The sequence below is a fragment of the Actinia tenebrosa genome, unplaced genomic scaffold (assembly GCF_029948245.1).
Source record: "Actinia tenebrosa isolate PJP-AT-01 unplaced genomic scaffold, QUT_ActTen_1.0 PGA_scaffold3__52_contigs__length_22856419, whole genome shotgun sequence".
Classification (NCBI taxonomy): Eukaryota; Metazoa; Cnidaria; class Anthozoa; order Actiniaria; family Actiniidae; genus Actinia; species Actinia tenebrosa.
Window position 1 is genome coordinate 9858390 of NW_028292580.1, and position 10943 is coordinate 9869332.

The 10943-nt window shown below is 36.2% G+C and overlaps 1 pseudogene; it reads right to left on the reverse strand.

Moving 5' to 3' along the window:
• Window positions 1-8944: 8944 nt before the first annotated feature.
• On the reverse strand, window positions 8945-10751 carry LOC148908474 (uncharacterized; annotated as a pseudogene).
• Window positions 10752-10943: the final 192 nt, after the last annotated feature.

The following is a 10943-nucleotide window of genomic DNA, read 5'->3' on the forward strand; positions in this document are numbered from 1 at the left end:
CAAATTATGTTATCATGCGAAAACTGAATTCAATAATTAAAAACTAATTCAATACTGTAGTAATAGAGAGTTCATTCTTCTTTCGAAGAAATAGGCCAAACATACAGTATTTCATTCTCTATTGTGACCCTCAATAAACTATGACAAGTCATGACAAGTCAGGAACACCTACAGATTTATCATGTGGAGTTCACATAATATCATGGATTGATTGTAGGCTCTTGGCCAATGAGAAGTGAGATTATGATTATGATTCATATCTAGTGTTCTTTCTATTAAATCAGATCCAGTCAAAAATATATTTAAGGTGGGCCTTGAATAAATTTTGCTAATGACACTACAGAAAGCAGTGTCCTTAGAGGCGGCGAGGGGAGGGATCTATAGCCCCTCTTGTCTACTCCACTGGATACATCGTATACACCATGGACATGCATATTGTAATTGTTGCTTAACAAAGGTCTAGGCTAGTTGTTTTGTGTTTGACTAAAATTTTCAAGATAAAAGTGAATTTGCCCAAGAAAATAGAAGTTTAAGTTTATGCAAATGAACATGATTATCTATCAGGGGCTGGTTATATGAAGATTGGATAGTGCTATGAAATATAATCCTTTTCCAATGGATAAGTTAATGCTGTTATTTAATAAATTTATCCACAGAATAAGATTTATCTGTTGAGTAACACTATTCACCCTTCCTACAACTGGACCCAGAATTATAAAACTCAATTTTAACAACTATTTAATATCACTTTTATCTAGCGTAAAAGTACACACCAGCCAGTGTAGCCGTTGGCCCAAGTTACTCTGTTTCAACCAGTAATTGGATGAAGGCCTATCAGCTCTCAGTCAATTTGCATATAAATTTTACTGACCAATAAGCTTCTTATGTCACGTTTTCCCTAATCACACCAGTTTTGAAATACTTCCCATCAATTATAGTTATCAATGCTTTTTTGGTATTTAAATTCTCTGACTTTTCAAGATATTGAAATAATTGTCTTGTCTTCCCCATCTCCACCAGCTAGAAACCTCATCACCATGGCAACAGTAATTTTTTTTACTCTTTATTATTTTCTTTTCTTTTTTATGATATATCTTCAGTTGTCTCGACCATTTTTCCAATTTCTGTTACTTTCAAAATGATTAGTGCATGACCACCCATTATTAATAGCCTTGTAACACTAAAACAACCATTATTGCCTTTTGCTTTTAGGAGGTCAGATTTGTGGTCAACTTCCAGTGGAAATACTTGAAAACATTTTTTGTCAAGTGCCTTTTCAAGATTTGATGAGGAATTGCGCAGCTGTTTGCAAGAGCTGGAACAATGTTATTAACAAACCAGAGGTATTTATAGTATTGTACAATTATATAGGATTCTATTTTCTTTGGCCTCGTGATACTCCTGTATGTATATGAGAATAAGGGGGGGCAAAGGAATTATTTTATAAGGGAACCAAACATACATATTTACCCTCACTGTAAACTTTCGTTTTGCTTTTGAATTTTTTTCTAATCATTTATATAAAATTCACTTTAAACTTGTGGCAAACTCAATTCTAGGAGAAAATAATCAAATTATTGAACCACCCTCTCCCCCCCCTTGAATCTGCCATTGTAGATAATGCCTGCAATCAAAACTGGCAAAACTCTTTAGAGGGTCTTAAAAGTAAAAGGAAAGAAAGGGTGAAAAATTAGGAAATCAGCTAGCAACCTTTGGTCAGGGGCGTGCAGTACGTTATATAGTCTAAAAGTGCCACATCGCTGAAATTGTAACGTCTCCAATCTTTAGTAATTAAACACATATTAAAGTACTTTGCAAAAGAAAAACGGGCTTTTCGCATTTCTTGTTAGCATTTTTGGTTCGATAGAGATATTTAAGTTTTACGTTTATGCTAATCAGGAGGTTGATGACATCATATTTTCAACTCACAGTTTCCTTCAACATAGATTTCAGCATATAACGTCATCCAAACTTTGCAGTACATTTGTATTCATAATATAAAACATGACAGTGAACAAACTGTGGTTGCTATGGCAACACACTGGTGTCCAGGCCGCTAACAATGAATTTAGCTATTCAGCGATTGCTTCATTATTTTTTAACATGAGCAGGAGTCTGTTTCACTTAGGCCATACAAAAAAATAAGTGTGTTTCCTGTTGCACGAGGAAAATAATTGGCTTTCTTTTTTTTTTACCGATACAACAGTGGAAATGAGCTTACTGGGAACCCTGTGGTGCATTTGGGAGGGAAAAATATATTAGGGTCAGCAAAAATGGGCAAGAAAATTCGTGGGTCATTCGTGCAACAGGAAACACACTTATTATTTTGTTTGGCCTTAATTAGTTTCTACGACCATAACAGATAATAATTTAAACCTAGCCTCACTCGATACCATCTCTTGTTAAGGCAGAAATTTCAAACACCTGAAATTGGCTGGAGATATAGCTTATCATAATCTTAGGCTGCTCAAGTATTGAGAATATGACGTCCTCGAAAAAAAGGGCGGCCATTTTTTATACTGCAGTATCTTTTGAAGGAAAAAAGATATTTGAAAAAGAAAGGTTTTTCACTTCCCTGACAAAGGTCTTTAAATCCAGGCAAATGCATGTAAGAGCAAGACAAAATGTTACCACAAACCTGCATAATTTGTTTTTCCCTTCTAAGTACTTAGTTTATTGTTTTCTTCAGTCCCCTAGTGTATTATACTGTCTGTTAGAGATCAATCTCTGAATAATTTTATTTAGTCTTCAACTGCAACCGACACACACTTTTTATAAGTTCGCTGTTCAGATCCTTTATTTTGGATTTTATGTTTACAAGTGTAATTTTTTCTTTCCTTTAGTCACCTTGTATATGTGTGTTTATTTTAGGAATCCTAACCGTTAAACGACTTGAGTTCAAATGATGTGAATAAAATAACGTTATAGTCCATAACAAAGAAGTGTGATCATACTCTACATGTAGTTGCACTTTAAGTTTGCCAACTTAAAATACTTGAAATTCAAGGACAACTGCATGTTTGTTGCTTTATTTTATGGCTACCTGCAGTGTCCTGTTTGCTATCATGTTCCTCATGGACTCAGAGGAGCATAGTTTTGAATGAAGGTCCTCATTTTGGCTCTCATAAGCACACAACTCCAATGCAGGGACTGGGGAGCATAGTTTTGAGTTGCCCCCCCTCCCCCCCAACACACTCACACACCTTCAAGAATCATTCAGGCCCTTAGAATATTATTTTCAGTTCAGCAGTGGGGTAAACTTACATATTAGTCATTAAAGTCATGCCAAAACTTTAGGTTACTCATAACGTTTTTGGCCTTACAGTAATTATATGGATTATATTGAAACCAGATTTCCTTTTTTTACAGTTCTTATATTGGAAAAAAATGTATCACAGATTGATTATGGGCTGTCAAAAAACACGTCAAAAAGTCCAAGAAATTATGGATGAAGAAGGCCTTATGGAGGACCCTACAGCCTTTACCCCAAAACTCTGCAACTTTGTTAAAAGTTTTAGAAGTAATAATCCTTTGCTCTTAGATGCTTTGAACAGCCACAGTAAATATCACTTGATTTCATCTTTTTATAACTCAACATCACAGTCAGTTAGAGAGGTAAGGTATAACAATATGTACAGTCCTTTGACTAAACGTTGTCGTTGATCGGATCATCCCTACGAACAAATGACAAATGACAACATTTAGTCAAAGGACTGTATATTTAGAGAGAGTACAAGAGAGAGAGAGAGATTACTCCAGGGATGGCGATCCAGTACGCTTTTATGAAAGCTGAATTATGTCCATTGGATTGAATGACTTCTTGTTTGTTAAGTTTGCATCTCTGTTTTTTTTAATTCATTTCAAGTCAAGCCTTTTCAGTCATTCTTTTCATAATTTCTCAAGGAAAAAAAGATGTATTTATTATTTTATTATAATGCGTACACAGTTAACATAGCAGTGCAAGGGCCTGGGGGGACTCTCTTGAAAAGGGGGTAGGGGGGCCTGACGGACCTTTTAGGGTCGAAAATGAGACCCCGTGTACCTTTTAGGGTCTCCGGCTGACTCCCGGCTGACTCCGTACCTTTTAGGTTCAGATTTGTTCATTTTGAAAAATGTCAAACGTCACACAAGAATATAATGGTTGGAAACATTGTCATTTTAAATGTGGTCCTACCTTTTAGGGCCTGAAATCAGCATCTCAGTTAATTCATGCATACCTTTTAGGGCCATTTTCAAAACCGTCCATCAAACCCCCTACCCACTTTTCAAGAGAGTCCCCCCGGATACAAGGGTTTGTATCTCATTGATGCATTTCGGGTTTGATGCCTGGACTCAGAGTCATCACAGGACATGAGTAGTTGTTTGTTAGCTCTTTCCTGTGCTTCAAGAGTTTTCTCTGGGTTCTCTGGTTTTCCCACCAAGGAGCCTGGGTCCAAGGGTGTTTCTATGGCAACACTGTCAAACACACCGAACGGACTGTGTTTGCACTTGTCCCTGCACTATGTAAGCAGATTTTGGGTAACAGCCCATTTCATGTTTCTGCAACCTAAGCTACTCCAGAAGTGTTTTTTCCACAAAGCCATCTTTTAGGATTCATACAGTACAGTCCAGATGTATGTCACAGTGTCCATGCGTGTAATTTGGATGGAGTTTGTAATTCATTTTATAAAATAACTGTTGTGAATGTCGCGTTCCGATTGGTTGGGAGCGTGTGCTTTATGAGAGCACATTGCAAGCGCGCGCACTTTCTGTTGTGTCATTCCTATCTAAAATAATGGTTATTGTAATTTGTATTTTATAAAAGAAATAAAAAACTTTCTTGCTGTACGTTGTGCCGTTATAAAGCACTTGGGGATTGGCAGAACACTCGAGAAGTGTCCAGAATCACTCCGCTACGCGTTGTGCTTCTCCTAACACTTCTCTCTTGTTCTGCCAACCCCTGGGTGCTTTATGACTGCACACAGCACGCGCTCACGTTTTCTATTCCTTCAACACGCAAAAACGTGTAAACCTTGCTTTGAGACATGCTGTAAGCACTTGACAAAGTGTTAGGTCACTATAAATAACTGAAAATCATTTTTGGCCTTACCTGCCTTACACCTACACAGTGCCAGGAAATTGAATTCCAAAGTGCTGCAAGGGGTCTATTGGTGTGGTAGTATCCCTTTTTCCTCATAATTGCTTGACATATTTCAAACTCTTTAACATTTTTACTAGCAAACATAGAACAAATAGTGTTTCATTTATATTATTATAATTTTTTTTCTCTCTCTAATAACTTCCCTCAGGCCATTGCATTCTACTTCAATACTCAAACTTTCAAAAATATTTCACAGTGTTCTACTGAATAAATTAGATTAACTGGATGGTGTTTATTTTTAATGTTTAGAACCCTTGGTCAGTCATTCTGCTGCTTACTATCGTGTCTACAACTGTTCAAGATATTACTGAGATCATCTGGACAATGATGTCCAAGACGTCCAACTGCCTGGTTATTGAAATCATTGAGCTGTTGTATCTACTTGCGACAATGTTGTGGGTGATGAAGTCTGAGGCAAGAATCAACTCAGGGTAAGAATGAATAAAATGATAATAAAAATAAATGGGATTTAACAGTGGCATTTCTACAGAGTAGCTATTCATGCACTGTCATTCCAATTGGAATTTAGGAGTTGATTTTTGCGTAGGGAGGAAAGCCGGAGTTAGCTTTCAGTCTGTGAATGTCTGACCAGAAGTTTCAACTGTGCATGCCCTAAAGCACAGGCTAGCTATTGATTCCTTTGAAACTGCTTTTAACACAGTAATAAGATGTAGAATTTTTTAGCATTCAATATTGTAGTTAAATAATATGTCTTTTATCTAGTTTAATTATTTAGTTTACTTAAAGTTTACTTATTCAATCTGTCGTCTGTGTAATTTGTATATGTAATAGGACTCCATGCTGTCCAATTAAGAAATAATTGGACAAGAAAAAGTTTGAGGACTTCCAAAATTTGATGAGGCCTATGGCCTCATCCAATTTAGAAGTCAGAGGAATTTTTCGAGACTAATTATTTCTTGATTGGGGAGCATGAAATCCCATTACCTATTAATTATAAGCTGCCTAATTTATCCTATCTCAACAAGACCTTTCCAATTAAGAAAATAATTGGACAGTTACCCATATGGGATTAATAAGAAGCTATATAATAAATTAGTTTTGTTATTTTGCATATATTCTTAATAAAATTCTCTTAAATTCATGTCTCCTACTCATAATATTCCGGAATAAGAAAGAATGATTATTGTACCGACAGGGCAGAAAAATGGGTTCTACTTTCGACGTTTATGTGTTAATAAGCTTTATATTTCATAAACAGGCTCTTTTGGGGCTGATTAACAAAATACCAAGGTTTGGGGAAATTTAAGGAATGCATATTTGAGATATAACACCCAGAACATTGGGAGAGATGTAGCAAAGTAGATTTGCTTGAGATTAGCAGAATTTTGTGAAGTTTAAAGCCCAAGAGACACGAAAACACTAAACGTTTTTAGCATGAATGAGAGATAAAGAAAAAGCCGGCGAAAGTAGCAGCCTTGTCGTTTTTCTGCTCTGTCTATTGTACCATATTCTAGCAAATCCTGAGCTCAATCGAAGCAAATTTATTAGTGCTTGAAAAATCCACTTATTTTCTAAAATTTTTCTGTCAGTTATCCACCTTATTTCTAAACTCTTCTTTCTATTGTTTTCCCCTGGACCAATCAGAATGCTGTTATTGATCAAGCACCAACAGTATCAGATGTCAATAGCACTTCTATGGCACCCAGGGTGGCTCTACCCCTCCCATCCCCTCCACCCAAAATCCAAATCCAAAGAAAATATATTCTTTTGGAGGTGTCATTTGTTTTGGGTGCTTTTGGGGGTAAATTATCAATTATTAAAGATATTACTGATCTAGTACACCTTTTTAAATTCACTCAAATGTTAGAGCTCATACTTTGAAGGTGTAGCCTCCAACACAGATGTTCCTAGTACAGTATCTAGTCACGGTCACACAACGTTTCCCGCATGCTTATTTATGCAGGACATTTCTTTCCAAAAATTAGCCAAACAATCAGCATGAACCTTTTAAAATTGAGAAGGTCCTTGCTGATTAGTGAATTGAGACTACAGTATGACTTCGTAACAACAAAAATTGCGTCTGTTGTAGAAGTGTTTTTCAGCAATGTTTTCAAAATTAATGACATCTTATATATCAGAAAAGAGATTTTTGTAAATCTTCCAGATGATTATGGTAAATTGTTCATTTATTAACCTCTAGCACTATGTTTTGGGGGTTTTTTTTCTATGTTTTTTCGATTTTTTTTTTTCTGTAGCATTTATTCGTTTATTTAAATGAAAAATACGCCTTGCATTGATTTCCTAGAGGAATTGTTCTGGGGGACAAAACAATAGGACTTCTTTTCTTGTTGCAATTGTTTTTATTTTTAAAACATTATTGTCATCAGCAATATCACCATTACTATTATTATCATCAACAGGCTTCATTACAGGATAATATGTGCTTGCCATTTATTTGAGAGTTCTTCCACGATAAGTCAAGTATCAGGAGGGTAAGTGTTCCCTTGCATTTCTCTTTACCTTTTATTTTATTTTTATTTTATTTATTTATTTATTTTATTTATTTATTTATTTATGTATTTATTTCTTCATTTAATTAATTAATTATGTATAAATTTATTTATTTATGTATTAATTTATGTATCTATTTATTTATGTATTTCTGTATTTATTTTTATTTATGTATTTATTTATTTATGTATTTATTTATTTATTTACTTATTTATTTGAAGACTTGCCAAAGGTAGGTAATTTACAAAACAACACCAACCGGGCCCCTTAAAATAAATGACCTGATTACATATTATCAAAATGGCTGATTACATATTATATGAAAATGTAGAATTTTGTCTATAACAATTCTTATAATATTCTTATAATATTAATTAAATATTATTATAATATTCTTGGTGTTTTTAATTTTTAATTGTAATTAATTAATCAATTAAGTAGGATTTGAAATATATTGAGCAGTAATATATATATATGGCCTATCTGTTGTTAAATACTTCTATGTACGTGGCAAAGTATTTCTGCAAGCTGCAACCGGACAAAACTGCGACTTTCAGTGCAGCTGCCTAAGACAAACAACAAAACCGTCCCCCCCCCCCCCCCCCCCCCCCGCCACACAAAGAATATTTTATTACATTTCAAAAAAGAGGTATATAAACTTTCAGTACAAACTACATGGAGATTTTTGCGATTCTTTTTCACTACTTTTACAGTATAGAGCGTTTTCACTCACGTGAGAAGGCAGCCATAAACAACAGAAACTTTCTGCACAGTGTTTGCATAATAAAGTCCAGTCATCCTGTGGTTTAGGTTGGAACAAATTGCAACAGAATTTTTCTCAATGCTGTTTGACCCGTTAGGGTAAGTTAATCAACATACTAAAAGTCCCAAAAAATCCCTTCGGTGGAACATTCCTAAAAACGGCTTTTCATATTATCAAGAATTACACAGGAAGCCCAATAATGGGAAAATATCAATTTCCCAAACAAATTATATGTAAACTTGTTTCTTTCTCTAATTTTGCATTGTGCTGAGGCACGTATATCAAAATTAAGTATAATCTTGTCAATATTCAAACAAAAAAGATAATAACTGGACAGTTTTTTCCAATATATGCAAAGTAATACCACAGGAAGCCCACACTTTGTAAATTATTTATTTTGTTATAAAACATAGAAATTTAACAATATATCATTTGAAAAACCCCTATCATTATCAAAACATCTTTGCAAACAGTACTGAATGCATTCACCACCTATAAATCCAACTGATGTGACCCTGACAGGTACCGCATGCAGAAGAACAATCCAAGTTATACTTTTTACAAGTACATCAATTATTGTTGCAGTTTGACTTGGAATTGCATCTGATTATCTCAAGAAGTGCGTTGTGAGCTGCTGGACGATCTGTTTTGATAGGAAGCAGTTTGCCATCCACAATCTGCCATCCACAATTGGAAGGTGTTAATGTGTTGTTCATTTTCCATTGTTGGAAGTAGAACACTCTCATGCTTTGGTATGCAGCTGCTCCAGATGTTGGTGATAAGTTTTCTGGCTGAACAAATGAAGATCCAGTAGAAACCTTTTGACAAAAAATTGTATATCGAAGCTCATCAAGCGTTTTATCGTTTATATTGTTGTACATAGATAAAATCACTTTTTCTCCAGCAGCAATCAGATCGTTCTTTGTGGTGGCCTGACATCCGAAAACGTTTGCCTGCTGACGGAAACTCTCATCAATTTTAAACTTCTTTAATTCCGTGAAGTCGAGAAGTGGTATCGCACCCAAGTATTACGGAGCCCCAAAGTCAACTTTGTTTTCTTGATGTCCCACATTTTTCTTTTCGTAGATCTTAGTTTTGGCTCTGGCTTGAAAAAATGTCGTGTACGCTCGTACTGTTTACGTGGTACAACAAAAGAATCAGCAAGTCTGTGTCATCACCGACTAGAATAGTTGGAAACAATTGACTCATATCAATGGCAGTGAGCACAATACGAAGATCAGCGTCACCAGGATCATGAACTGTGGTAGTTGCAGCTGATTGAAGTTTTGCGCTTAGCAGGATAAACCGTTGTTTGTTGGAGGCATTTGACAAAAAATGCTCCTTTTTGCCTTTCATCTCTATGTCTGGTTGAAAAACTCACTGTCTCCTCATATTGTCCTGCACGTCTCATGTGGGTACAGTCCTTTATACTAGGGCCGTCTTCATAACCATCGAAAACAGTTATGACATTGCCGGGATACCTGAAACTTATATACTGCATGTATAAGTCAAATATTTCATCGTACGTCAGACCATGACGAGGCCATGAAACTCTGTGAAGTAGGGCACCGCCATCCAGCACAAACGCATATTCTTGCTTTGGAAGCTCAGACGGAAAATTATCTTTCACTTCCTCCCAGATAGCGTTGGCTATAGGCAAGCTTGTTTGCCTGTGGTGGCAGGAGAGAAGCATCAAATAGTGCTGGAGGGTAACATTTCAAACTGGAACAGTTCTTTTGGAATGTCATACCTTCCGCGAGTGGAAACGTGAACGAACCTTTGGAACAGGAGCTGGGAATCTATTTGAACAGTCATCCCTTTCACATTGATGGTGGTCTTGGCGGCAAGCGTTACAGCTTGTACTTTCTTTTTGAAAGTGTGTTCATGTACAAGCTTACCCTTCATTGAAACAAGTATACTTTCTCCTACTTGTTTGGCTTTATCTGCGTTGATCGTTTCTTTTGCGATTATGCCTGTCGAAATACTTCGTAGTGAAGGATCTGCACAGAACGGATTTCTTGAGTGAAGATAGGCAACGAATTCCATTGTATCTTTAAAGTCGCGCTGTTGTCTAGCTACTGATGTGTCTACATGCTGCTCACTAGTGTAATAGTTGACACCTGTTAGACTCTGCATAGCGTTGTTGACTGCTGCACACATAGGCATGGACATCACCCATATCAATCGCTGCACTTCTGTCATTCCACGCCCCCTGGTAAGACCGCCACTTGTTTTTATACTTCTCATAAGTACTTGCTCAATGGTCAGGTCAGTAGACAGTCCCGCCCAATATCTATCCACTTCTGCGCAAACATGTAGACCCTCCTGGAAACTCTTATAACACACTTCAGGGTTCTTATCTTCAAGTTCAGCCATCATTTGCAATATTGTGTCCCGAGGCAGCAAGATAGGGCAGCATTTCATGAACGGATTGTATTTTCTCTTAGCCTTTTGGAATTTTGTGAGGATATCGATCATATCCATATATTGCATCCATGGCATGGCAGTGTGCTGGCCTTTCATTAAATTTCTAAAGCATCACTTACCTTTTCCAAAGAGAGGTCTGGA